The sequence below is a fragment of the Hyperolius riggenbachi genome, chromosome 8 (genome assembly GCF_040937935.1).
Source record: "Hyperolius riggenbachi isolate aHypRig1 chromosome 8, aHypRig1.pri, whole genome shotgun sequence".
Classification (NCBI taxonomy): Eukaryota; Metazoa; Chordata; class Amphibia; order Anura; family Hyperoliidae; genus Hyperolius; species Hyperolius riggenbachi.
The window spans coordinates 90,095,403-90,120,358 of record NC_090653.1 but is presented as its reverse complement, the minus strand read 5'-3'; the positions used below and the strand labels follow the sequence as shown (position 1 = coordinate 90,120,358).

The 24,956-nt window shown below is 43.0% G+C and overlaps 27 non-coding genes across 27 annotated transcripts; 11 read left to right on the top strand and 16 right to left on the bottom strand.

Moving 5' to 3' along the window:
• Positions 1-469: 469 nt before the first annotated feature.
• Positions 470-579, bottom strand: TRNAL-CAA (transfer RNA leucine (anticodon CAA)). Its single transcript has 2 exons — positions 542-579; positions 470-515 (listed from the first exon to the last, which is right to left on the bottom strand). It is a non-coding gene; the product is annotated as a tRNA-Leu (tRNA).
• Positions 580-856: 277 nt separating this feature from the next.
• TRNAR-UCG (transfer RNA arginine (anticodon UCG)) lies at positions 857-929 on the top strand. The gene has a single exon. It is a non-coding gene; the product is annotated as a tRNA-Arg (tRNA).
• A 1,154-nt stretch (positions 930-2,083) lies between these two features.
• Positions 2,084-2,193, bottom strand: TRNAL-CAA (transfer RNA leucine (anticodon CAA)). Its single transcript has 2 exons — positions 2,156-2,193; positions 2,084-2,129 (listed from the first exon to the last, which is right to left on the bottom strand). It is a non-coding gene; the product is annotated as a tRNA-Leu (tRNA).
• A 277-nt stretch (positions 2,194-2,470) lies between these two features.
• Positions 2,471-2,543, top strand: TRNAR-UCG (transfer RNA arginine (anticodon UCG)). Its single transcript has one exon. It is a non-coding gene; the product is annotated as a tRNA-Arg (tRNA).
• A 1,154-nt stretch (positions 2,544-3,697) lies between these two features.
• TRNAL-CAA (transfer RNA leucine (anticodon CAA)) lies at positions 3,698-3,807 on the bottom strand. Its single transcript has 2 exons — positions 3,770-3,807; positions 3,698-3,743 (listed from the first exon to the last, which is right to left on the bottom strand). It is a non-coding gene; the product is annotated as a tRNA-Leu (tRNA).
• Positions 3,808-5,311: 1,504 nt separating this feature from the next.
• On the bottom strand, positions 5,312-5,421 carry TRNAL-CAA (transfer RNA leucine (anticodon CAA)). The gene is made up of 2 exons: positions 5,384-5,421; positions 5,312-5,357 (listed from the first exon to the last, which is right to left on the bottom strand). It is a non-coding gene; the product is annotated as a tRNA-Leu (tRNA).
• A 1,504-nt stretch (positions 5,422-6,925) lies between these two features.
• On the bottom strand, positions 6,926-7,035 carry TRNAL-CAA (transfer RNA leucine (anticodon CAA)). The gene is made up of 2 exons: positions 6,998-7,035; positions 6,926-6,971 (listed from the first exon to the last, which is right to left on the bottom strand). It is a non-coding gene; the product is annotated as a tRNA-Leu (tRNA).
• Positions 7,036-7,312: 277 nt separating this feature from the next.
• Positions 7,313-7,385, top strand: TRNAR-UCG (transfer RNA arginine (anticodon UCG)). The gene has a single exon. It is a non-coding gene; the product is annotated as a tRNA-Arg (tRNA).
• Positions 7,386-8,539: 1,154 nt separating this feature from the next.
• TRNAL-CAA (transfer RNA leucine (anticodon CAA)) lies at positions 8,540-8,649 on the bottom strand. The gene is made up of 2 exons: positions 8,612-8,649; positions 8,540-8,585 (listed from the first exon to the last, which is right to left on the bottom strand). It is a non-coding gene; the product is annotated as a tRNA-Leu (tRNA).
• Positions 8,650-8,926: 277 nt separating this feature from the next.
• Positions 8,927-8,999, top strand: TRNAR-UCG (transfer RNA arginine (anticodon UCG)). Its single transcript has one exon. It is a non-coding gene; the product is annotated as a tRNA-Arg (tRNA).
• Positions 9,000-10,152: 1,153 nt separating this feature from the next.
• On the bottom strand, positions 10,153-10,262 carry TRNAL-CAA (transfer RNA leucine (anticodon CAA)). The gene is made up of 2 exons: positions 10,225-10,262; positions 10,153-10,198 (listed from the first exon to the last, which is right to left on the bottom strand). It is a non-coding gene; the product is annotated as a tRNA-Leu (tRNA).
• A 277-nt stretch (positions 10,263-10,539) lies between these two features.
• On the top strand, positions 10,540-10,612 carry TRNAR-UCG (transfer RNA arginine (anticodon UCG)). The gene has a single exon. It is a non-coding gene; the product is annotated as a tRNA-Arg (tRNA).
• A 1,154-nt stretch (positions 10,613-11,766) lies between these two features.
• On the bottom strand, positions 11,767-11,876 carry TRNAL-CAA (transfer RNA leucine (anticodon CAA)). Its single transcript has 2 exons — positions 11,839-11,876; positions 11,767-11,812 (listed from the first exon to the last, which is right to left on the bottom strand). It is a non-coding gene; the product is annotated as a tRNA-Leu (tRNA).
• A 277-nt stretch (positions 11,877-12,153) lies between these two features.
• Positions 12,154-12,226, top strand: TRNAR-UCG (transfer RNA arginine (anticodon UCG)). Its single transcript has one exon. It is a non-coding gene; the product is annotated as a tRNA-Arg (tRNA).
• A 1,153-nt stretch (positions 12,227-13,379) lies between these two features.
• TRNAL-CAA (transfer RNA leucine (anticodon CAA)) lies at positions 13,380-13,489 on the bottom strand. Its single transcript has 2 exons — positions 13,452-13,489; positions 13,380-13,425 (listed from the first exon to the last, which is right to left on the bottom strand). It is a non-coding gene; the product is annotated as a tRNA-Leu (tRNA).
• A 277-nt stretch (positions 13,490-13,766) lies between these two features.
• On the top strand, positions 13,767-13,839 carry TRNAR-UCG (transfer RNA arginine (anticodon UCG)). Its single transcript has one exon. It is a non-coding gene; the product is annotated as a tRNA-Arg (tRNA).
• A 1,154-nt stretch (positions 13,840-14,993) lies between these two features.
• Positions 14,994-15,103, bottom strand: TRNAL-CAA (transfer RNA leucine (anticodon CAA)). The gene is made up of 2 exons: positions 15,066-15,103; positions 14,994-15,039 (listed from the first exon to the last, which is right to left on the bottom strand). It is a non-coding gene; the product is annotated as a tRNA-Leu (tRNA).
• Positions 15,104-16,607: 1,504 nt separating this feature from the next.
• Positions 16,608-16,717, bottom strand: TRNAL-CAA (transfer RNA leucine (anticodon CAA)). Its single transcript has 2 exons — positions 16,680-16,717; positions 16,608-16,653 (listed from the first exon to the last, which is right to left on the bottom strand). It is a non-coding gene; the product is annotated as a tRNA-Leu (tRNA).
• A 1,504-nt stretch (positions 16,718-18,221) lies between these two features.
• Positions 18,222-18,331, bottom strand: TRNAL-CAA (transfer RNA leucine (anticodon CAA)). The gene is made up of 2 exons: positions 18,294-18,331; positions 18,222-18,267 (listed from the first exon to the last, which is right to left on the bottom strand). It is a non-coding gene; the product is annotated as a tRNA-Leu (tRNA).
• Positions 18,332-18,608: 277 nt separating this feature from the next.
• TRNAR-UCG (transfer RNA arginine (anticodon UCG)) lies at positions 18,609-18,681 on the top strand. The gene has a single exon. It is a non-coding gene; the product is annotated as a tRNA-Arg (tRNA).
• Positions 18,682-19,835: 1,154 nt separating this feature from the next.
• On the bottom strand, positions 19,836-19,945 carry TRNAL-CAA (transfer RNA leucine (anticodon CAA)). The gene is made up of 2 exons: positions 19,908-19,945; positions 19,836-19,881 (listed from the first exon to the last, which is right to left on the bottom strand). It is a non-coding gene; the product is annotated as a tRNA-Leu (tRNA).
• A 277-nt stretch (positions 19,946-20,222) lies between these two features.
• On the top strand, positions 20,223-20,295 carry TRNAR-UCG (transfer RNA arginine (anticodon UCG)). The gene has a single exon. It is a non-coding gene; the product is annotated as a tRNA-Arg (tRNA).
• Positions 20,296-21,449: 1,154 nt separating this feature from the next.
• Positions 21,450-21,559, bottom strand: TRNAL-CAA (transfer RNA leucine (anticodon CAA)). Its single transcript has 2 exons — positions 21,522-21,559; positions 21,450-21,495 (listed from the first exon to the last, which is right to left on the bottom strand). It is a non-coding gene; the product is annotated as a tRNA-Leu (tRNA).
• A 278-nt stretch (positions 21,560-21,837) lies between these two features.
• On the top strand, positions 21,838-21,910 carry TRNAR-UCG (transfer RNA arginine (anticodon UCG)). Its single transcript has one exon. It is a non-coding gene; the product is annotated as a tRNA-Arg (tRNA).
• Positions 21,911-23,063: 1,153 nt separating this feature from the next.
• Positions 23,064-23,173, bottom strand: TRNAL-CAA (transfer RNA leucine (anticodon CAA)). The gene is made up of 2 exons: positions 23,136-23,173; positions 23,064-23,109 (listed from the first exon to the last, which is right to left on the bottom strand). It is a non-coding gene; the product is annotated as a tRNA-Leu (tRNA).
• Positions 23,174-23,450: 277 nt separating this feature from the next.
• On the top strand, positions 23,451-23,523 carry TRNAR-UCG (transfer RNA arginine (anticodon UCG)). Its single transcript has one exon. It is a non-coding gene; the product is annotated as a tRNA-Arg (tRNA).
• Positions 23,524-24,677: 1,154 nt separating this feature from the next.
• On the bottom strand, positions 24,678-24,787 carry TRNAL-CAA (transfer RNA leucine (anticodon CAA)). Its single transcript has 2 exons — positions 24,750-24,787; positions 24,678-24,723 (listed from the first exon to the last, which is right to left on the bottom strand). It is a non-coding gene; the product is annotated as a tRNA-Leu (tRNA).
• Between the last annotated feature and the right edge of the window lie 169 nt (positions 24,788-24,956).

Below are 24,956 nucleotides of genomic sequence, written 5' to 3'. Positions count from 1 at the left end.
CCGTTGAAATTTCAACAAATGAGTCTTGTCAGAAGAGGGAATAACCCCACCTCTTTCACCAAAGGTCAGAACATACAGGGAAGACCTGTAAGTTATTGCCAAAACCTATCTCCTGAGTTCGGTCTCCTTACATATTTGTCACTTTACCTGTACACTAACCTTTTAAGATTTAGCAAAACAAATTGCCTCCAAAGCTTCTGATCCTGATGAAGTGAACTAGAAGAGAAGATGAGCTAACCCATATGACTGTAGGTGTGCCAAAGGGGATGGAATTTGTCAGTTTGTAAAACGTGTGTTAGAAAGCTTGTAGAAAAAAGTCGGCCTTGTTCCTTTTCTGCGAGATTTTCCAAAAGTCCATGTGAGGTTGCTGTTGAGAAGGCCCTTTGAAGAGCCTAGTAAATGAAAAGACCCAAGAGCTTGTTTTGGCAGGCCTGACCAATGTGCCATGATGGACAAAGTGAAAAAGCTCTGTCAGAAGTGGGATTTGAACCCACGCCTCCATTCGGAGACCAGAAGGCCCATGAGAAGGGAAGAGAAGCCTCTTGAGTCTGGCGCCTTAGACCACTCAGCCATCCTGACAAGCGGTGTACTATGTACCCATGCAGCTGGCAAAATGACTATACTTAACAGAGAAGAGACAACCACAAACTTAGCCTAGAAGACTTCATGAACACTGCAAGGCATGTTTTTTTCTCTGAAAACACTCATCGAACTGCCATTTTGGATCACTGCAATACCTTAGACAGCAATGTCATGTGCCTGCTCTAACAAATGAAATCCTTTGTGCTCCTTGAGCGTCTTTTCCTATGCGGTGGCTGTTTCCAGTGGAAAATGGTTTCTTCATAAAGAGGCATGAGACCGCGTGGCCTAATGGATAAGGCGTCTGACTTCGGATCAGAAGATTGAGGGTTCGAGTCCCTTCGTGGTCGTTGAGCTCTGTTCTTGTCACTTCTGTAGAGTATTTGCTCCTCTTGTTGTAAATGTCCTCGGAGACTTTGCAAAAGCATGTGCTTCCTCACTCATGCTTATCATTCAATCCCTGCCCTTGACTGTTTACAGCTACAAAGGTGGCTGCTTTTGCTGAGCTTTCACCACAATGTCAATGACGCTAACTCTTTTCTTACAACTTGTGCAAGTCCCAGCAAAGTTTTTACATCAACCTCAAATAAACACTGCTAGTCCACACTGGGATTCTAACCTTTGCCTTACTTTGAACCCAATACCCTGATGGACCTTGGAAGAGACTCTAAGTAAACTATATGACCCAGGGTTCAAACATTCATGGTGGCATCTCCCTTTCTGCTTAGCATTTTGTTTACTAACATGAGAAAATTAATTTCCTATATGATTTAGGAAATCCTTGTCTGCAATTCTGCTGTAAGCCAGACTTTTACAAAGGTGCAGACACAGCATGTCAAGTGGCACGATGCGATTCCTTCTTGTTGCAAGCTCAACAATTTCAAAAGGTTGCCTCGGTTCCCAATTTATATGAAGAGTTCTTGCCTGAAATTTGGAAAGTATGTCTGTCATTTCCTCTGAAAAGATATGATCCACACCGCAAATGGAACACTGCAATTGGTTTTCTTGCAACCTGAACTCTTTTCAAGGAAGGGTCCGTTGAAATTTCAACAAATGAGTCTTGTCAGAAGAGGGAATAACCCCACCTCTTTCACCAAAGGTCAGAACATACAGGTAAGACCTGTAAGTTATTGCCAAAACCTATCTCCTGAGTTCGGTCTCCTTACATATTTGTCACTTTACCTGTACACTAACCTTTTAAGATTTAGCAAAACAAATTGCCTCCAAAGCTTCTGATCCTGATGAAGTGAACTAGAAGAGAAGATGAGCTAACCCATATGACTGTAGGTGTGCCAAAGGGGATGGAATTAGTCAGTTTGTAAAACGTGTGTTAGAAAGCTTGTAGAAAAAAGTCGGCCTTGTTCCTTTTCTGCGAGATTTTCCAAAAGTCCATGTGAGGTTGCTGTTGAGAAGGCCCTTTGAAGAGCCTAGTAAATGAAAAGACCCAAGAGCTTGTTTTGGCAGGCCTGACCAATGTGCCATGATGGACAAAGTGAAAAAACCCTGTCAGAAGTGGGATTTGAACCCACGCCTCCATTCGGAGACCAGAAGGCCCATGAGAAGGGAAGAGAAGCCTCTTGAGTCTGGCGCCTTAGACCACTCGGCCATCCTGACAAGCGGTGTACTATGTACCCATGCAGCTGGCACAATGACTATACTTAACAGAGAAGAGACAACCACAAACTTAGCCTAGAAGACTTCGTGAACACTGCAAGGCATGTTTTTTTTTCTGAAAACACTCATCAAACTGCCATTTTGGATCACTGCAATACCTTAGACAGCAATGTCATGTGCCTGCTCTAACAAATAAAATCCTTTGTGCTCCTTGAGCGTCTTTTCCTATGCGGTGGCTGTTTCCAGTGGAAAATGGTTTCTTCATAAAGAGGCATGAGATCGCGTGGCCTAATGGATAAGGCGTCTGACTTCGGATCAGAAGATTGAGGGTTCGAGTCCCTTCGTGGTCGTTGAGCTTGGTTCTTGTCACTTCTGTAGAGTATTTGCTCCTCGTATTGTAAATGTCCTCGGAGACTTTGCAAAAGCCTGTGCTTCCTCACACATGCTTATCATTCAATCCCTGCCCTTGACTGTTTACAGCTACAAAGGTGGCTGCTTTTGCTGAGCTTTCACCACAATGTCAATGACGCTAACTCTTTTCTTACAACTTGTTCAAGTCCCAGCAAAGTTTTTACATCAACCTCAAATAAACACTGCTAGTCCACACTGGGATTCTAACCTTTGCCTTACTTTGAACCCAATACCCTGATGGACCTTGGAAGAGACTCTAGGTAAACTATATGACCCAGGGTTCAAACATTCATGGTGGCAACTCCCTTTCTGCTAAGCATTTTGTTTACTAACATGAGAAAATTAATTTCCTATATGATTTAGGAAATCCTTGTCTGCAATTCTGCTGTAAGCCAGACTTTTACAAAGGTGCAGACACAGCATGTCAAGTGGCACGATGCGATTCCTTCTTGTTGCAAGCTCAACAATTTCAAAAGGTTGCCTCGGTTCCCAATTTATATGAAGAGTTCTTGCCTGAAATTTGGAAAGTATGTCTGTCATTTCCTCTGAAAAGATATGATCCACACCGCAAATGGAACACTGCAATTGGTTTTCTTGCAACCTGAACTCTTTTCAAGGAAGGGTCCGTTGAAATTTCAACAAATGAGTCTTGTCAGAAGAGGGAATAACCCCACCTCTTTCACCAAAGGTCAGAACATACAGGGAAGACCTGTAAGTTATTGCCAAAACCTATCTCCTGAGTTCGGTCTCCTTACATATTTGTCACTTTACCTGTACACTAACCTTTTAAGATTTAGCAAAACAAATTGCCTCCAAAGCTTCTGATCCTGATGAAGTGAACTAGAAGAGAAGATGAGCTAACCCATATGACTGTAGGTGTGCCAAAGGGGATGGAATTTGTCAGTTTGTAAAACGTGTGTTAGAAAGCTTGTAGAAAAAAGTCGGCCTTGTTCCTTTTCTGCGAGATTTTCCAAAAGTCCATGTGAGGTTGCTGTTGAGAAGGCCCTTTGAAGAGCCTAGTAAATGAAAAGACCCAAGAGCTTGTTTTGGCAGGCCTGACCAATGTGCCATGATGGACAAAGTGAAAAAGCTCTGTCAGAAGTGGGATTTGAACCCACGCCTCCATTCGGAGACCAGAAGGCCCATGAGAAGGGAAGAGAAGCCTCTTGAGTCTGGCGCCTTAGACCACTCGGCCATCCTGACAAGTGGTGTACTATGTACCCATGCAGCTGGCACAATGACTATACTTAACAGAGAAGAGACAACCACAAACTTAGCCTAGAAGACTTCATGAACACTGCAAGGCATGTTTTTTTCTCTGAAAACACTCATCAAACTGCCATTTTGGATCACTGCAATACCTTAGACAGCAATGTCATGTGCCTGCTCTAACAAATGAAATCCTTTGTGCTCCTTGAGCGTCTTTTCCTATGCGGTGGCTGTTTCCAGTGGAAAATGGTTTCTTCATAAAGAGGCATGAAACCGCGTGGCCTAATGGATAAGGCGTCTGACTTCGGATCAGAAGATTGAGGGTTCGAGTCCCTTTGTTGTTGTTGAGCTCTGTTCTTGTCACTTCTGTAAAGTATTTGCTCCTCTTGTTGTAAATGTCCTCGGAGACTTTGCAAAAGCCTGTGCTTCCTCACTCATGCTTATCATTCAATCCCTGCCCTTGACTGTTTACAGCTACAAAGGTGGCTGCTTTTGCTGAGCTTTCACCACAATGTCAATGACGCTAACTCTTTTCTTACAACTTGTGCAAGTCCCAGCAAAGTTTTTACATCAACCTCAAATAAACACTGCTAGTCCACACTGGGATTCTAACCTTTGCCTTACTTTGAACCCAATACTCTGATGGACCTGGGAAGAGACTCTAAGTAAACTATATGACCCAGGGTTCAAACATTCATGGTGGCATCTCCCTTTCTGCTAAGCATTTTGTTTACTAACATGAGAAAATTAATTTCCTATATGATTTAGGAAATCCTTGTCTGCAATTCTGCTGTAAGCCAGACTTTTACAAAGGTGCAGACACAGCATGTCAAGTGGCACGATGCGATTCCTTCTTGTTGCAAGCTCAACAATTTCAAAAGGTTGCCTCGGTTCCCAATTTATATGAAGAGTTCTTGCCTGAAATTTGGAAAGTATGTCTGTCATTTCCTCTGAAAAGATATGATCCACACCGCAAATGGAACACTGCAATTGGTTTTCTTGCAACCTGAACTCTTTTCAAGGAAGGGTCCGTTGAAATTTCAACAAATGAGTCTTGTCAGAAGAGGGAATAACCCCACCTCTTTCACCAAAGGTCAGAACATACAGGGAAGACCTGTAAGTTATTGCCAAAACCTATCTCCTGAGTTCGGTCTCCTTACATATTTGTCACTTTACCTGTACACTAACCTTTTAAGATTTAGCAAAACAAATTGCCTCCAAAGCTTCTGATCCTGATGAAGTGAACTAGAAGAGAAGATGAGCTAACCCATATGACTGTAGGTGTGCCAAAGGGGATGGAATTAGTCAGTTTGTAAAACGTGTGTTAGAAAGCTTGTAGAAAAAAGTCGGCCTTGTTCCTTTTCTGCGAGATTTTCCAAAAGTCCATGTGAGGTTGCTGTTGAGAAGGCCCTTTGAAGAGCCTAGTAAATGAAAAGACCCAAGAGCTTGTTTTGGCAGGCCTGACCAATGTGCCATGATGGACAAAGTGAAAAAACCCTGTCAGAAGTGGGATTTGAACCCACGCCTCCATTCGGAGACCAGAAGGCCCATGAGAAGGGAAGAGAAGCCTCTTGAGTCTGGCGCCTTAGACCACTCGGCCATCCTGACAAGTGGTGTACTATGTTCCCATGCAGCTGGCACAATGACTATACTTAACAGAGAAGAGACAACCACAAACTTAGCCTAGAAGACTTCATGAACACTGCAAGGCATGTTTTTTTCTCTGAAAACACTCATCAAACTGCCATTTTGGATCACTGCAATACCTTAGACAGCAATGTCATGTGCCTGCTCTAACAAATGAAATCCTTTGTGCTCCTTGAGCGTCTTTTCCTATGCGGTGGCTGTTTCCAGTGGAAAATGGTTTCTTCATAAAGAGGCATGAAACCGCGTGGCCTAATGGATAAGGCGTCTGACTTCGGATCAGAAGATTGAGGGTTCGAGTCCCTTTGTTGTTGTTGAGCTCTGTTCTTGTCACTTCTGTAAAGTATTTGCTCCTCTTGTTGTAAATGTCCTCGGAGACTTTGCAAAAGCCTGTGCTTCCTCACTCATGCTTATCATTCAATCCCTGCCCTTGACTGTTTACAGCTACAAAGGTGGCTGCTTTTGCTGAGCTTTCACCACAATGTCAATGACGCTAACTCTTTTCTTACAACTTGTGCAAGTCCCAGCAAAGTTTTTACATCAACCTCAAATAAACACTGCTAGTCCACACTGGGATTCTAACCTTTGCCTTACTTTGAACCCAATACTCTGATGGACCTGGGAAGAGACTCTAAGTAAACTATATGACCCAGGGTTCAAACATTCATGGTGGCATCTCCCTTTCTGCTAAGCATTTTGTTTACTAACATGAGAAAATTAATTTCCTATATGATTTAGGAAATCCTTGTCTGCAATTCTGCTGTAAGCCAGACTTTTACAAAGGTGCAGACACAGCATGTCAAGTGGCACGATGCGATTCCTTCTTGTTGCAAGCTCAACAATTTCAAAAGGTTGCCTCGGTTCCCAATTTATATGAAGAGTTCTTGCCTGAAATTTGGAAAGTATGTCTGTCATTTCCTCTGAAAAGATATGATCCACACCGCAAATGGAACACTGCAATTGGTTTTCTTGCAACCTGAACTCTTTTCAAGGAAGGGTCCGTTGAAATTTCAACAAATGAGTCTTGTCAGAAGAGGGAATAACCCCACCTCTTTCACCAAAGGTCAGAACATACAGGGAAGACCTGTAAGTTATTGCCAAAACCTATCTCCTGAGTTCGGTCTCCTTACATATTTGTCACTTTACCTGTACACTAACCTTTTAAGATTTAGCAAAACAAATTGCCTCCAAAGCTTCTGATCCTGATGAAGTGAACTAGAAGAGAAGATGAGCTAACCCATATGACTGTAGGTGTGCCAAAGGGGATGGAATTAGTCAGTTTGTAAAACGTGTGTTAGAAAGCTTGTAGAAAAAAGTCGGCCTTGTTCCTTTTCTGCGAGATTTTCCAAAAGTCCATGTGAGGTTGCTGTTGAGAAGGCCCTTTGAAGAGCCTAGTAAATGAAAAGACCCAAGAGCTTGTTTTGGCAGGCCTGACCAATGTGCCATGATGGACAAAGTGAAAAAACCCTGTCAGAAGTGGGATTTGAACCCACGCCTCCATTCGGAGACCAGAAGGCCCATGAGAAGGGAAGAGAAGCCTCTTGAGTCTGGCGCCTTAGACCGCTCGGCCATCCTGACAAGCGGTGTACTATGTACCCATGCAGCTGGCACAATGACTATACTTAACAGAGAAGAGACCACCACAAACTTAGCCTAGAAGACTTCATGAACACTGCAAGGCATGTTTTTTTTTCTGAAAACACTCATCAAACTGCCATTTTGGATCACTGCAATACCTTAGACAGCAATGTCATGTGCCTGCTCTAACAAATGAAATCCTTTGTGCTCCTTGAGCGTCTTTTCCTATGCGGTGGCTGTTTCCAGTGGAAAATGGTTTCTTCATAAAGAGGCATGAGACCGCGTGGCCTAATGGATAAGGCGTCTGACTTCGGATCAGAAGATTGAGGGTTCGAGTCCCTTTGTGGTCGTTGAGCTCTGTTCTTGTCACTTCTGTAGAGTATTTGCTCCTCTTGTTGTAAATGTCCTCGGAGACTTTGCAAAAGCCTGTGCTTCCTCACTCATGCTTATCATTCAATCCCTGCCCTTGACTGTTTACAGCTACAAAGGTGGCTGCTTTTGCTGAGCTTTCACCACAATGTCAATGACGCTAACTCTTTTCTTACAACTTGTGCAAGTCCCAGCAAAGTTTTTACATCAACCTCAAATAAACACTGCTAGTCCACACTGGGATTCTAACCTTTGCCTTACTTTGAACCCAATACCCTGATGGACCTGGGAAGAGACTCTAAGTAAACTATATGACCCAGGGTTCAAACATTCATGGTGGCATCTCCCTTTCTGCTAAGCATTTTGTTTACTAACATGAGAAAATTAATTTCCTATATGATTTAGGAAATCCTTGTCTGCAATTCTGCTGTAAGCCAGACTTTTACAAAGGTGCAGACACAGCATGTCAAGTGGCACGATGCGATTCCTTCTTGTTGCAAGCTCAACAATTTCAAAAGGTTGCCTCGGTTCCCAATTTATATGAAGAGTTCTTGCCTGAAATTTGGAAAGTATGTCTGTCATTTCCTCTGAAAAGATATGATCCACACCGCAAATGGAACACTGCAATTGGTTTTCTTGCAACCTGAACTCTTTTCAAGGAAGGGTCCGTTGAAATTTCAACAAATGAGTCTTGTCAGAAGAGGGAATAACCCCACCTCTTTCACCAAAGGTCAGAACATACAGGTAAGACCTGTAAGTTATTGCCAAAACCTATCTCCTGAGTTCGGTCTCCTTACATATTTGTCACTTTACCTGTACACTAACCTTTTAAGATTTAGCAAAACAAATTGCCTCCAAAGCTTCTGATCCTGATGAAGTGAACTAGAAGAGAAGATGAGCTAACCCATATGACTGTAGGTGTGCCAAAGGGGATGGAATTAGTCAGTTTGTAAAACGTGTGTTAGAAAGCTTGTAGAAAAAAGTCGGCCTTGTTCCTTTTCTGCGAGATTTTCCAAAAGTCCATGTGAGGTTGCTGTTGAGAAGGCCCTTTGAAGAGCCTAGTAAATGAAAAGACCCAAGAGCTTGTTTTGGCAGGCCTGACCAATGTGCCATGATGGACAAAGTGAAAAAACCCTGTCAGAAGTGGGATTTGAACCCACGCCTCCATTCGGAGACCAGAAGGCCCATGAGAAGGGAAGAGAAGCCTCTTGAGTCTGGCGCCTTAGACCACTCGGCCATCCTGACAAGCGGTGTACTATGTACCCATGCAGCTGGCACAATGACTATACTTAACAGAGAAGAGACAACCACAAACTTAGCCTAGAAGACTTCGTGAACACTGCAAGGCATGTTTTTTTTTCTGAAAACACTCATCAAACTGCCATTTTGGATCACTGCAATACCTTAGACAGCAATGTCATGTGCCTGCTCTAACAAATAAAATCCTTTGTGCTCCTTGAGCGTCTTTTCCTATGCGGTGGCTGTTTCCAGTGGAAAATGGTTTCTTCATAAAGAGGCATGAGACCGCGTGGCCTAATGGATAAGGCGTCTGACTTCGGATCAGAAGATTGAGGGTTCGAGTCCCTTCGTGGTCGTTGAGCTTGGTTCTTGTCACTTCTGTAGAGTATTTGCTCCTCGTGTTGTAAATGTCCTCGGAGACTTTGCAAAAGCCTGTGCTTCCTCACTCATGCTTATCATTCAATCCCTGCCCTTGACTGTTTACAGCTACAAAGGTGGCTGCTTTTGCTGAGCTTTCACCACAATGTCAATGACGCTAACTCTTTTCTTACAACTTGTGCAAGTCCCAGCAAAGTTTTTACATCAACCTCAAATAAACACTGCTAGTCCACACTGGGATTCTAACCTTTGCCTTACTTTGAACCCAATACCCTGATGGACCTTGGAAGAGACTCTAGGTAAACTATATGACCCAGGGTTCAAACATTCATGGTGGCAACTCCCTTTCTGCTAAGCATTTTGTTTACTAACATGAGAAAATTAATTTCCTATATGATTTAGGAAATCCTTGTCTGCAATTCTGCTGTAAGCCAGACTTTTACAAAGGTGCAGACACAGCATGTCAAGTGGCACGATGCGATTCCTTCTTGTTGCAAGCTCAACAATTTCAAAAGGTTGCCTCGGTTCCCAATTTATATGAAGAGTTCTTGCCTGAAATTTGGAAAGTATGTCTGTCATTTCCTCTGAAAAGATATGATCCACACCGCAAATGGAACACTGCAATTGGTTTTCTTGCAACCTGAACTCTTTTCAAGGAAGGGTCCGTTGAAATTTCAACAAATGAGTCTTGTCAGAAGAGGGAATAACCCCACCTCTTTCACCAAAGGTCAGAACATACAGGGAAGACCTGTAAGTTATTGCCAAAACCTATCTCCTGAGTTCGGTCTCCTTACATATTTGTCACTTTACCTGTACACTAACCTTTTAAGATTTAGCAAAACAAATTGCCTCCAAAGCTTCTGATCCTGATGAAGTGAACTAGAAGAGAAGATGAGCTAACCCATATGACTGTAGGTGTGCCAAAGGGGATGGAATTTGTCAGTTTGTAAAACGTGTGTTAGAAAGCTTGTAGAAAAAAGTCGGCCTTGTTCCTTTTCTGCGAGATTTTCCAAAAGTCCATGTGAGGTTGCTGTTGAGAAGGCCCTTTGAAGAGCCTAGTAAATGAAAAGACCCAAGAGCTTGTTTTGGCAGGCCTGACCAATGTGCCATGATGGACAAAGTGAAAAGCTCTGTCAGAAGTGGGATTTGAACCCACGCCTTCATTCGGAGACCAGAAGGCCCATGAGAAGGGAAGAGAAGCCTCTTGAGTCTGGCGCCTTAGACCACTCGGCCATCCTGACAAGCTGTGTACTATGTACCCATGCAGCTGGCACAATGACTATACTTAACAGAGAAGAGACAACCACAAACTTAGCCTAGAAGACTTCATGAACACTGCAAGGCATGTTTTTTTCTCTGAAAACACTCATCAAACTGCCATTTTGGATCACTGCAATACCTTAGACAGCAATGTCATGTGCCTGCTCTAACAAATGAAATCCTTTGTGCTCCTTGAGCGTCTTTTCCTATGCGGTGGCTGTTTCCAGTGGAAAATGGTTTCTTCATAAAGAGGCATGAGACCGCATGGCCTAATGGATAAGGCGTCTGACTTCGGATCAGAAGATTGAGGGTTCGAGTCCCTTTGTGGTCGTTGAGCTCTGTTCTTGTCACTTCTGTAGAGTATTTGCTCCTCTTGTTGTAAATGTCCTCGGAGACTTTGCAAAAGCCTGTGCTTCCTCACTCATGCTTATCATTCAATCCCTGCCCTTGACTGTTTACAGCTACAAAGGTGGCTGCTTTTGCTGAGCTTTCACCACAATGTCAATGACGCTAACTCTTTTCTTACAACTTGTGCAAGTCCCAGCAAAGTTTTTACATCAACCTCAAATAAACACTGCTAGTCCACACTGGGATTCTAACCTTTGCCTTACTTTGAACCCAATACCCTGATAGACCTAGGAAGAGACTCTAAGTAAACTATATGACCCAGGGTTCAAACATTCATGGTGGCATCTCCCTTTCTGCTAAGCATTTTGTTTACTAACATGAGAAAATTAATTTCCTATATGATTTAGGAAATCCTTGTCTGCAATTCTGCTGTAAGCCAGACTTTTACAAAGGTGCAGACACAGCATGTCAAGTGGCACGATGCGATTCCTTCTTGTTGCAAGCTCAACAATTTCAAAAGGTTGCCTCGGTTCCCAATTTATATGAAGAGTTCTTGCCTGAAATTTGGAAAGTATGTCTGTCATTTCCTCTGAAAAGATATGATCCACACCGCAAATGGAACACTGCAATTGGTTTTCTTGCAACCTGAACTCTTTTCAAGGAAGGGTCCGTTGAAATTTCAACAAATGAGTCTTGTCAGAAGAGGGAATAACCCCACCTCTTTCACCAAAGGTCAGAACATACAGGGAAGACCTGTAAGTTATTGCCAAAACCTATCTCCTGAGTTCGGTCTCCTTACATATTTGTCACTTTACCTGTACACTAACCTTTTAAGATTTAGCAAAACAAATTGCCTCCAAAGCTTCTGATCCTGATGAAGTGAACTAGAAGAGAAGATGAGCTAACCCATATGACTGTAGGTGTGCCAAAGGGGATGGAATTTGTCAGTTTGTAAAACGTGTGTTAGAAAGCTTGTAGAAAAAAGTCGGCCTTGTTCCTTTTCTGCGAGATTTTCCAAAAGTCCATGTGAGGTTGCTGTTGAGAAGGCCCTTTGAAGAGCCTAGTAAATGAAAAGACCCAAGAGCTTGTTTTGGCAGGCCTGACCAATGTGCCATGATGGACAAAGTGAAAAAGCTCTGTCAGAAGTGGGATTTGAACCCACGCCTCCATTCGGAGACCAGAAGGCCCATGAGAAGGGAAGAGAAGCCTCTTGAGTCTGGCGCCTTAGACCACTCAGCCATCCTGACAAGCGGTGCACTATGTACCCATGCAGCTGGCACAATGACTATACTTAACAGAGAAGAGACAACCACAAACTTAGCCTAGAAGACTTCATGAACACTGCAAGGCATGTTTTTTTCTCTGAAAACACTCATCAAACTGCCATTTTGGATCACTGCAATACCTTAGACAGCAATGTCATGTGCCTGCTCTAACAAATGAAATCCTTTGTGCTCCTTGAGCGTCTTTTCCTATGCAGTGGCTGTTTCCAGTGGAAAATGGTTTCTTCATAAAGAGGCATGAGACTGCGTGGCCTAATGGATAAGGCGTCTGACTTCGGATCAGAAGATTGAGGGTTCGAGTCCCTTCGTGGTCGTTGAGTTCTGTTCTTGTCACTTCTGTAGAGTATTTGCTCCTCTTGTTGTAAATGTCCTCGGAGACTTTGCAAAAGCCTGTGCTTCCTCACTCATGCTTATCATTCAATCCCTGCCCTTGACTGTTTACAGCTACAAAGGTTGCTGCTTTTGCTGAGCTTTCACCACAATGTCAATGACGCTAACTCTTTTCTTACAACTTGTGCAAGTCCCAGCAAAGTTTTTACATCAACCTCAAATAAACACTGCTAGTCCACACTGGGATTCTAACCTTTGCCTTACTTTGAACCCAATACCCTGATGGACCTTGGAAGAGACTCTAAGTAAACTATATGACCCAGGGTTCAAACATTCATGGTGGCATCTCCCTTTCTGCTAAGCATTTTGTTTACTAACATGAGAAAATTAATTTCCTATATGATTTAGGAAATCCTTGTCTGCAATTCTGCTGTAAGCCAGACTTTTACAAAGGTGCAGACACAGCATGTCAAGTGGCACGATGCGATTCCTTCTTGTTGCAAGCTCAACAATTTCAAAAGGTTGCCTCGGTTCCCAATTTATATGAAGAGTTCTTGCCTGAAATTTGGAAAGTATGTCTGTCATTTCCTCTGAAAAGATATGATCCACACCGCAAATGGAACACTGCAATTGGTTTTCTTGCAACCTGAACTCTTTTCAAGGAAGGGTCCGTTGAAATTTCAACAAATGAGTCTTGTCAGAAGAGGGAATAACCCCACCTCTTTCACCAAAGGTCAGAACATACAGGGAAGACCTGTAAGTTATTGCCAAAACCTATCTCCTGAGTTCGGTCTCCTTACATATTTGTCACTTTACCTGTACACTAACCTTTTAAGATTTAGCAAAACAAATTGCCTCCAAAGCTTCTGATCCTGATGAAGTGAACTAGAAGAGAAGATGAGCTAACCCATATGACTGTAGGTGTGCCAAAGGGGATGGAATTTGTCAGTTTGTAAAACGTGTGTTAGAAAGCTTGTAGAAAAAAGTCGGCCTTGTTCCTTTTCTGCGAGATTTTCAAAAAGTCCATGTGAGGTTGCTGTTGAGAAGGCCCTTTGAAGAGCCTAGTAAATGAAAAGACCCAAGAGCTTGTTTTGGCAGGCATGACCAATGTGCCATGATGGACAAAGTGAAAAGCTCTGTCAGAAGTGGGATTTGAACCCACGCCTCCATTCGGAGACCAGAAGGCCCATGAGAAGGGAAGAGAAGCCTCTTGAGTTTGGCGCCTTAGACCACTCGGCCATCCTGACAAGCGGTGTACTATGTACCCATGCAGCTGGCACAATGACTATACTTAACAGAGAAGAGACAACCACAAACTTAGCCTAGAAGACTTCATGAACACTGCAAGGCATGTTTTTTTCTCTGAAAACACTCATCAAACTGCCATTTTGGATCACTGCAATACCTTAGACAGCAATGTCATGTGCCTGCTCTAACAAATGAAATCCTTTGTGCTCCTTGAGCGTCTTTTCCTATGCGGTGGCTGTTTCCAGTGGAAAATGGTTTCTTTATAAAGAGGCATGAGACCGCGTGGCCTAATGGATAAGGCGTCTGACTTCGGATCAGAAGATTGAGGGTTCGAGTCCCTTCGTGGTTGTTGAGCTCTGTTCTTGTCACTTCTGTAGAGTATTTGCTCCTCTTGTTGTAAATGTCCTCGGAGACTTTGCAAAAGCCTGTGCTTCCTCACTCATGCTTATCATTCAATCCCTGCCCTTGACTGTTTACAGCTACAAAGGTGGCTGCTTTTGCTGAGCTTTCACCACAATGTCAATGACGCTAACTCTTTTCTTACAACTTGTGCAAGTCCCAGCAAAGTTTTTACATCAACCTCAAATAAACACTGCTAGTCCACACTGGGATTCTAACCTTTGCCTTACTTTGAACCCAATACCCTGATAGACCTGGGAAGAGACTCTAAGTAAACTATATGACCCAGGGTTCAAACATTCATGGTGGCATCTCCCTTTCTGCTAAGCATTTTGTTTACTAACATGAGAAAATTAATTTCCTATATGATTTAGGAAATCCTTGTCTGCAATTCTGCTGTAAGCCAGACTTTTACAAAGGGGCAGACACAGCATGTCAAGTGGCACGATGCGATTCCTTCTTGTTGCAAGCTCAACAATTTCAAAAGGTTGCCTCGGTTCCCAATTTATATGAAGAGTTCTTGCCTGAAATTTGGAAAGTATGTCTGTCATTTCCTCTGAAAAGATATGATCCGCACCGCAAATGGAACACTGCAATTGGTTTTCTTGCAACCTGAACTCTTTTCAAGGAAGGGTCCGTTGAAATTTCAACAAATGAGTCTTGTCAGAAGAGGGAATAACCCCACCTCTTTCACCAAAGGTCAGAACATACAGGGAAGACCTGTAAGTTATTGCCAAAACCTATCTCCTGAGTTCGGTCTCCTTACATATTTGTCACTTTACCTGTACACTAACCTTTTAAGATTTAGCAAAACAAATTGCCTCCAAAGCTTCTGATCCTGATGAAGTGAACTAGAAGAGAAGATGAGCTAACCCATATGACTGTAGGTGTGCCAAAGGGGATGGAATTTGTCAGTTTGTAAAACGTGTGTTAGAAAGCTTGTAGAAAAAAGTCGGCCTTGTTCCTTTTCTGCGAGATTTTCCAAAAGTCCATGTGAGGTTGCTGTTGAGAAGGCCCTTTGAAGAGCCTAGTAAATGAAAAGACCCAAGAGCTTGTTTTGGCAGGCCTGACCAATGTGCCATGATGGACAAAGTGAAAAAGCTCTGTCAGAAGTGGGATTTGAACCCACGCCTCCATTCGGAGACCAGAAGGCCCATGAGAAGGGAAGAGAAACCTCTTGAGTCTGGCACCTTAGACCACTCGGCCATCCTGACAAGCGGTGTACTATGTACCCATGCAGCTGGCACAATGACTATACTTAACAGAGAAGAGACAACCACAAACTTAGCCTAGAAGACTTCATGAACACTGCAAGGCATGTTTTTTTTTCTGAAAACACTTATCAAACTGCCATTTTGGATCACTGCAATACCTTAGACAGCAATGTCATGTGCCTGCTCTAACAAATGAAATCCTTTGTGCTCCTTGAGCGTCTTTTCCTATGCGGTGGCTGTTTCCAGTGGAAAATGGTTTCTTCATAAAGAGGCATGAGACCGCGTGGCCTAATGGATAAGGCGTCTGCCTTCGGATCAGAAGATTGAGGGTTTGAGTCCCTTTGTGGTCGTTGAGCTCTGTTCTTGTCACTTTTGTAGAGTATTTGCTCCTCTTGTTGTAAATGTCCTCGGAGACTTTGCAAAAGCCTGTGCTTCCTCACTCATGCTTATCATTCAATCCCTGCCCTTGACTGTTTACAGCTACAAAGGTGGCTGCTTTTGCTGAGCTTTCACCACAATGTCAATGACGCTAACTCTTTTCTTACAACTTGTGCAAGTCCCAGCAAAGTTTTTACATCAACCTCAAATAAACACTGCTAGTCCACACTGGGATTCTAACCTTTGCCTTACTTTGAACCCAATACCCTGATGGACCTGGGAAGAGACTCTAAGTAAACTATATGGCCCAGGGTTCAAACATTCATGGTGGCATCTCCCTTTCTGCTAAGCATTTTGTTTACTAACATGAGAAAATTAATTTCCTATATGATTTAGGAAATCCTTGTCTGCAATTCTGCTGTAAGCCAGACTTTTACAAAGGGGCAGACACAGCATGTCAAGTGGCACGATGCGATTCCTTCTTGTTGCAAGCTCAACAATTTCAAAAGGTTGCCTCGGTTCCCAATTTATATGAAGAGTTCTTGCCTGAAATTTGGAAAGTATGTCTGTCATTTCCTCTGAAAAGATATGATCCGCACCGCAAATGGAACACTGCAATTGGTTTTCTTGCAACCTGAACTCTTTTCAAGGAAGGGTCCGTTGAAATTTCAACAAATGAGTCTTGTCAGAAGAGGGAATAACCCCACCTCTTTCACCAAAGGTCAGAACATACAGGGAAGACCTGTAAGTTATTGCCAAAACCTATCTCCTGAGTTCGGTCTCCTTACATATTTGTCACTTTACCTGTACACTAACCTTTTAAGATTTAGCAAAACAAATTGCCTCCAAAGCTTCTGATCCTGATGAAGTGAACTAGAAGAGAAGATGAGCTAACCCATATGACTGTAGGTGTGCCAAAGGGGATGGAATTTGTCAGTTTGTAAAACGTGTGTTAGAAAGCTTGTAGAAAAAAGTCGGCCTTGTTCCTTTTCTGCGAGATTTTCCAAAAGTCCATGTGAGGTTGCTGTTGAGAAGGCCCTTTGAAGAGCCTAGTAAATGAAAAGACCCAAGAGCTTGTTTTGGCAGGCCTGACCAATGTGCCATGATGGACAAAGTGAAAAAGCTCTGTCAGAAGTGGGATTTGAACCCACGCCTCCATTCGGAGACCAGAAGGCCCATGAGAAGGGAAGAGAAACCTCTTGAGTCTGGCACCTTAGACCACTCGGCCATCCTGACAAGCGGTGTACTATGTACCCATGCAGCTGGCACAATGACTATACTTAACAGAGAAGAGACAACCACAAACTTAGCCTAGAAGACTTCATGAACACTGCAAGGCATGTTTTTTTTTCTGAAAACACTTATCAAACTGCCATTTTGGATCACTGCAATACCTTAGACAGCAATGTCATGTGCCTGCTCTAACAAATGAAATCCTTTGTGCTCCTTGAGCGTCTTTTCCTATGCGGTGGCTGTTTCCAGTGGAAAATGGTTTCTTCATAAAGAGGCATGAGACCGCGTGGCCTAATGGATAAGGCGTCTGCCTTCGGATCAGAAGATTGAGGGTTTGAGTCCCTTTGTGGTCGTTGAGCTCTGTTCTTGTCACTTTTGTAGAGTATTTGCTCCTCTTGTTGTAAATGTCCTCGGAGACTTTGCAAAAGCCTGTGCTTCCTCACTCATGCTTATCATTCAATCCCTGCCCTTGACTGTTTACAGCTACAAAGGTGGCTGCTTTTGCTGAGCTTTCACCACAATGTCAATGACGCTAACTCTTTTCTTACAACTTGTGCAAGTCCCAGCAAAGTTTTTACATCAACCTCAAATAAACACTGCTAGTCCACACTGGGATTCTAACCTTTGCCTTACTTTGAACCCAATACCCTGATGGACCTGGGAAGAGACTCTAAGTAAACTATATGGCCCAGGGTTCAAACATTCATGGTGGCATCTCCCTTTCTGCTAAGCATTTTGTTTACTAACATGAGAAAATTAATTTCCTATATGATTTAGGAAATCCTTGTCTGCAATTCTGCTGTAAGCCAGACTTTTACAAAGGTGCAGACACAGCATGTCAAGTAGCACGATGCGATTCCTTCTTGTTGCAAGCTCAACAATTTCAAAAGGTTGCATCGGTTCCCAATTTATATGAAGAGTTCTTGCCTGAAATTTGGAAAGTATGTCTGTCATTTCCTCTGAAAAGATATGATCCACACCGCAAATGGAACACTGCAATTGGTTTTCTTGCAACCTGAACTCTTTTCAAGGAAGGGTCCGTTGAAATTTCAACAAATGAGTCTTGTCAGAAGAGGGAATAACCCCACCTCTTTCACCAAAGGTCAGAACATACAGGGAAGACCTGTAAGTTATTGCCAAAACCTATCTCCTGAGTTCGGTCTCCTTACATATTTGTCACTTTACCTGTACACTAACCTTTTAAGATTTAGCAAAACAAATTGCCTCCAAAGCTTCTGATCCTGATGAAGTGAACTAGAAGAGAAGATGAGCTAACCCATATGACTGTAGGTGTGCCAAAGGGGATGGAATTTGTCAGTTTGTAAAACGTGTGTTAGAAAGCTTGTAGAAAAAAGTCGGCCTTGTTCCTTTTCTGCGAGATTTTCAAAAAGTCCATGTGAGGTTGCTGTTGAGAAGGCCCTTTGAAGAGCCTAGTAAATGAAAAGACCCAAGAGCTTGTTTTGGCAGGCCTGACCAATGTGCCATGATGGACAAAGTGAAAAAGCTCTGTCAGAAGTGGGATTTGAACCCACGCCTCCATTCGGAGACCAGAAGGCCCATGAGAAGGGAAGAGAAGCCTCTTGAGTCTGGCGCCTTAGACCACTCGGCCATCCTGACAAGCGGTGTACTATGTACCCATGCAGCTGGCACAATGACTATACTTAACAGAGAAGAGACAACCACAAACTTAGCCTAGAAGACTTCATGAACACTGCAAGGCATGTTTTTTTTTCTGAAAACACTCATCAAACTGCCATTTTGGATCACTGCAATACCTTAGACAGCAATGTCATGTGCCTGCTCTAACAAATGAAATCCTTTGTGCTCCTTGAGCGTCTTTTCCTATGCGGTGGCTGTTTCCAGTGGAAAATGGTTTCTTCATAAAGAGGCATGAGACCGCGTGGCCTAATGGATAAGGCGTCTGACTTCGGATCAGAAGATTGAGGGTTCGAGTCCCTTCGTGGTTGTTGAGCTCTGTTCTTGTCACTTCTGTAGAGTATTTGCTCCTCTTGTTGTAAATGTCCTCGGAGACTTTGCAAAAGCCTGTGCTTCCTCACTCATGCTTATCATTCAATCCCTGCCCTTGACTGTTTACAGCTACAAAGGTGGCTACTTTTGCTGAGCTTTCACCACAATGTCAATGACGCTAACTCTTTTCTTACAACTTGTGCAAGTCCCAGCAAAGTTTTTACATCAACCTCAAATAAACACTGCTAGTCCACACTGGGATTCTAACCTTTGCCTTACTTTGAACCCAATACCCTGATGGACCTTGGAAGAGACTCTAAGTAAACTATATGACCCAGGGTTCAAACATTCATGGTGGCATCTCCCTTTCTGCTAAGCATTTTGTTTACTAACATGAGAAAATTAATTTCCTATATGATTTAGGAAATCCTTGTCTGCAATTCTGCTGTAAGCCAGACTTTTACAAAGGTGCAGACACAGCATGTCAAGTGGCACGATGCGATTCCTTCTTGTTGCAAGCTCAACAATTTCAAAAGGTTGCCTCGGTTCCCAATTTATATGAAGAGTTCTTGCCTGAAATTTGGAAAGTATGTCTGTCATTTCCTCTGAAAAGATATGATCCACACCGCAAATGGAACACTGCAATTGGTTTTCTTGCAACCTGAACTCTTTTCAAGGAAGGGTCCGTTGAAATTTCAACAAATGAGTCTTGTCAGAAGAGGGAATAACCCCACCTCTTTCACCAAAGGTCAGAACATACAGGGAAGACCTGTAAGTTATTGCCAAAACCTATCTCCTGAGTTCGGTCTCCTTACATATTTGTCACTTTACCTGTACACTAACCTTTTAAGATTTAGCAAAACAAATTGCCTCCAAAGCTTCTGATCCTGATGAAGTGAACTAGAAGAGAAGATGAGCTAACCCATATGACTGTAGGTGTGCCAAAGGGGATGGAATTTGTCAGTTTGTAAAACGTGTGTTAGAAAGCTTGTAGAAAAAAGTCGGCCTTGTTCCTTTTCTGCGAGATTTTCCAAAAGTCCATGTGAGGTTGCTGTTGAGAAGGCCCTTTGAAGAGCCTAGTAAATGAAAAGACCCAAGAGCTTGTTTTGGCAGGCCTGACCAATGTGCCATGATGGACAAAGTGAAAAAGCTCTGTCAGAAGTGGGATTTGAACCCACGCCTCCATTCGGAGACCAGAAGGCCCATGAGAAGGGAAGAGAAGCCGCTTGAGTCTGGCGCCTTAGACCACTCGGCCGTCCTGACAAGCGTTGTACTATGTACCCATGCAGCTGGCACAATGACTATACTTAACAGAGAAGAGACAACCACAAACTTAGCCTAGAAGACTTCATGAACACTGCAAGGCATGTTTTTTTCTCTGAAAACACTCATCAAACTGCCATTTTGGATCACTGCAATACCTTAGACAGCAATGTCATGTGCCTGCTCTAACAAATGAAATCCTTTGTGCTCCTTGAGCGTCTTTTCCTATGCGGTGGCTGTTTCCAGTGGAAAATGGTTTCTTCATAAAGAGGCATGAGACCGCGTGGCCTAATGGATAAGGTGTCTGACTTCGGATCAGAAGATTGAGGGTTCGAGTCCCTTTGTGGTCGTTGAGCTCTGTTCTTGTCACTTTTGTAGAGTATTTGCTCCTCTTGTTGTAAATGTCCTCGGAGACTTTGCAAAAGCCTGTGCTTCCTCACTCATGCTTATCATTCAATCCCTGCCCTTGACTGTTTACAGCTACAAAGGTGGCTGCTTTTGCTGAGCTTTCACCACAATGTCAATGACGCTAACTCTTTTCTTACAACTTGTGCAAGTCCCAGCAAAGTTTTTACATCAACCTCAAATAAACACTGCTAGTCCACACTGGGATTCTAACCTTTGCCTTACTTTGAACCCAATACCCTGATGGACCTGGGAAGAGACTCTAAGTAAACTATATGGCCCAGGGTTCAAACATTCATGGTGGCATCTCCCTTTCTGCTAAGCATTTTGTTTACTAACATGAGAAAATTAATTTCCTATATGATTTAGGAAATCCTTGTCTGCAATTCTGCTGTAAGCCAGACTTTTACAAAGGTGCAGACACAGCATGTCAAGTAGCACGATGCGATTCCTTCTTGTTGCAAGCTCAACAATTTCAAAAGGTTGCCTCGGTTCCCAATTTATATGAAGAGTTCTTGCCTGAAATTTGGAAAGTATGTCTGTCATTTCCTCTGAAAAGATATGATCCACACCGCAAATGGAACACTGCAATTGGTTTTCTTGCAACCTGAACTCTTTTCAAGGAAGGGTCCGTTGAAATTTCAACAAATGAGTCTTGTCAGAAGAGGGAATAACCCCACCTCTTTCACCAAAGGTCAGAACATACAGGGAAGACCTGTAAGTTATTGCCAAAACCTATCTCCTGAGTTCGGTCTCCTTACATATTTGTCACTTTACCTGTACACTAACCTTTTAAGATTTAGCAAAACAAATTGCCTCCAAAGCTTCTGATCCTGATGAAGTGAACTAGAAGAGAAGATGAGCTAACCCATATGACTGTAGGTGTGCCAAAGGGGATGGAATTTGTCAGTTTGTAAAACGTGTGTTAGAAAGCTTGTAGAAAAAAGTCGGCCTTGTTCCTTTTCTGCGAGATTTTCAAAAAGTCCATGTGAGGTTGCTGTTGAGAAGGCCCTTTGAAGAGCCTAGTAAATGAAAAGACCCAAGAGCTTGTTTTGGCAGGCCTGACCAATGTGCCATGATGGACAAAGTGAAAAAGCTCTGTCAGAAGTGGGATTTGAACCCACGCCTCCATTCGGAGACCAGAAGGCCCATGAGAAGGGAAGAGAAGCCTCTTGAGTCTGGCGCCTTAGACCACTCAGCCATCCTGACAAGCGGTGTACTATGTACCCATGCAGCTGGCACAATGACTATACTTAACAGAGAAGAGACAACCACAAACTTAGCCTAGAAGACTTCATGAACACTGCAAGGCATGTTTTTTTTTTCTGAAAACACTCATCAAACTGCCATTTTGGATCACTGCAATACCTTAGACAGCAATGTCATGTGCCTGCTCTAACAAATGAAATCCTTTGTGCTTCTTGAGCGTCTTTTCCTATGCGGTGGCTGTTTCCAGTGGAAAATGGTTTCTTCATAAAGAGGCATGAGACCGCGTGGCCTAATGGATAAGGCGTCTGACTTCGGATCAGAAGATTGAGGGTTCGAGTCCCTTTGTGGTTGTTGAGCTCTGTTCTTGTCACTTCTGTAGAGTATTTGCTCCTCTTGTTGTAAATGTCCTCGGAGACTTTGCAAAAGCATGTGCTCCTCACTCATGCTTATCATTCAATCCCTGCCCTTGACTGTTTACAGCTACAAAGGTGGCTGCTTTTGCTGAGCTTTCACCACAATGTCAATGACGCTAACTCTTTTCTTACAACTTGTGCAAGTCCCAGCAAAGTTTTTACATCAACCTCAAATAAACACTGCTAGTCCACACTGGGATTCTAACCTTTGCCTTACTTTGAACCCAATACCCTGATGGACCTTGGAAGAGACTCTAAGTAAACTATATGACCCAGGGTTCAAACATTCATGGTGGCATCTCCCTTTCTGCTAAGCATTTTGTTTACTAACATGAGAAAATTAATTTCCTATATGATTTAGGAAATCCTTGTCTTCAATTCTGCTGTAAGCCAGACTTTTACAAAGGTGCAGACACAGCATGTTAAGTGGCACGATGCGATTCCTTCTTGTTGCAAGCTCAACAATTTCAAAAGGTTGCCTCGGTTCCCAATTTATATGAAGAGTTCTTGCCTGAAATTTGGAAAGTATGTCTGTCATTTCCTCTGAAAAGATATGATCCACACCGCAAATGGAACACTGCAATTGGTTTTCTTGCAACCTGAACTCTTTTCAAGGAAGGGTCCGTTGAAATTTCAACAAATGAGTCTTGTCAGAAGAGGGAATAACCCCACCTCTTTCACCAAAGGTCAGAACATACAGGGAAGAACTGTAAGTTATTGCCAAAACCTATCTCCTGAGTTCGGTCTCCTTACATATTTGTCACTTTACCTGTACACTAACCTTTTAAGATTTAGCAAAACAAATTGCCTCCAAAGCTTCTGATCCTGATGAAGTGAACTAGAAGAGAAGATGAGCTAACCCATATGACTGTAGGTGTGCCAAAGGGGATGGAATTTGTCAGTTTGTAAAACGTGTGTTAGAAAGCTTGTAGAAAAAAGTCGGCCTTGTTCCTTTTCTGCGAGATTTTCCAAAAGTCCATGTGAGGTTGCTGTTGAGAAGGCCCTTTGAAGAGCCTAGTAAATGAAAAGACCCAAGAGCTTGTTTTGGCAGGCCTGACCAATGTGCCATGATGGACAAAGTGAAAAAGCTCTGTCAGAAGTGGGATTTGAACCCACGCCTCCATTCGGAGACCAGAAGGCCCATGAGAAGGGAAGAGAAGCCTCTTGAGTCTGGCGCCTTAGACCACTCGGCCATCCTGACAAGCGGTGTACTATGTACCCATGCAGCTGGCAAAATGACTATACTTAACAGAGAAGAGACAACCACAAACTTAGCCTAGAAGACTTCATGAACACTGCAAGGCATGTTTTTTTCTCTGAAAACACTCATCGAACTGCCATTTTGGATCACTGCAATACCTTAGACAGCAATGTCATGTGCCTGCTCTAACAAATGAAATCCTTTGTGCTCCTTGAGCGTCTTTTCCTATGCGGTGGCTGTTTCCAGTGGAAAATGGTTTCTTCATAAAGAGGCATGAGACCGCGTGGCCTAATGGATAAGGCGTCTGACTTCGGATCAGAAGATTGAGGGTTCGAGTCCCTTCGTGGTCGTTGAGCTCTGTTCTTGTCACTTCTGTAGAGTATTTGCTCCTCTTGTTGTAAATGTCCTCGGAGACTTTGCAAAAGCATGTGCTTCCTCACTCATGCTTATCATTCAATCCCTGCCCTTGACTGTTTACAGCTACAAAGGTGGCTGCTTTTGCTGAGCTTTCACCACAATGTCAATGACGCTAACTCTTTTCTTACAACTTGTGCAAGTCCCAGCAAAGTTTTTACATCAACCTCAAATAAACACTGCTAGTCCACACTGGGATTCTAACCTTTGCCTTACTTTGAACCCAATACCCTGATGGACCTTGGAAGAGACTCTAAGTAAACTATATGACCCAGGGTTCAAACATTCATGGTGGCATCTCCCTTTCTGCTAAGCATTTTGTTTACTAACATGAGAAAATTAATTTCCTATATGATTTAGGAAATCCTTGTCTGCAATTCTGCTGTAAGCCAGACTTTTACAAAGGTGCAGACACAGCATGTCAAGTGGCACGATGCGATTCCTTCTTGTTGCAAGCTCAACAATTTCAAAAGGTTGCCTCGGTTCCCAATTTATATGAAGAGTTCTTGCCTGAAATTTGGAAAGTATGTCTGTCATTTCCTCTGAAAAGATATGATCCACACCGCAAATGGAACACTGCAATTGGTTTTCTTGCAACCTGAACTCTTTTCAAGGAAGGGTCCGTTGAAATTTCAACAAATGAGTCTTGTCAGAAGAGGGAATAACCCCACCTCTTTCACCAAAGGTCAGAACATACAGGGAAGACCTGTAAGTTATTGCCAAAACCTATCTCCTCAGTTTGGTCTCCTTACATATTTGTCACTTTACCTGTACACTAACCTTTTAAGATTTAGCAAAACAAATTGCCTCCAAAGCTTCTGATCCTGATGAAGTGAACTAGAAGAGAAGATGAGCTAACCCATATGACTGTAGGTGTGCCAAAGGGGATGGAATTTGTCAGTTTGTAAAACGTGTGTTAAAAAGCTTGTAGAAAAAAGTCGGCCTTGTTCCTTTTCTGCGAGATTTTCAAAAAGTCCATGTGAGGTTGCTGTTGAGAAGGCCCTTTGAAGAGCCTAGTAAATGAAAAGACGCAAGAGCTTGTTTTGGCAGGCCTGACCAATGTGCCATGATGGACAAAGTGAAAAAGCTCTGTCAGAAGTGGGATTTGAACCCACGCCTCCATTCGGAGACCAGAAGGCCCATGAGAAGGGAAGAGAAGCCTCTTGAGTCTGGCGCCTTAGACCACTCGGCCATCCTGACAAGCGGTGTACTATGTACCCATGCAGCTGGCAAAATGACTATACTTAACAGAGAAGAGACAACCACAAACTTAGCCTAGAAGACTTCATGAACACTGCAAGGCATGTTTTTTTCTCTGAAAACACTCATCAAACTGCCATTTTGGATCACTGCAATACCTTAGACAGCA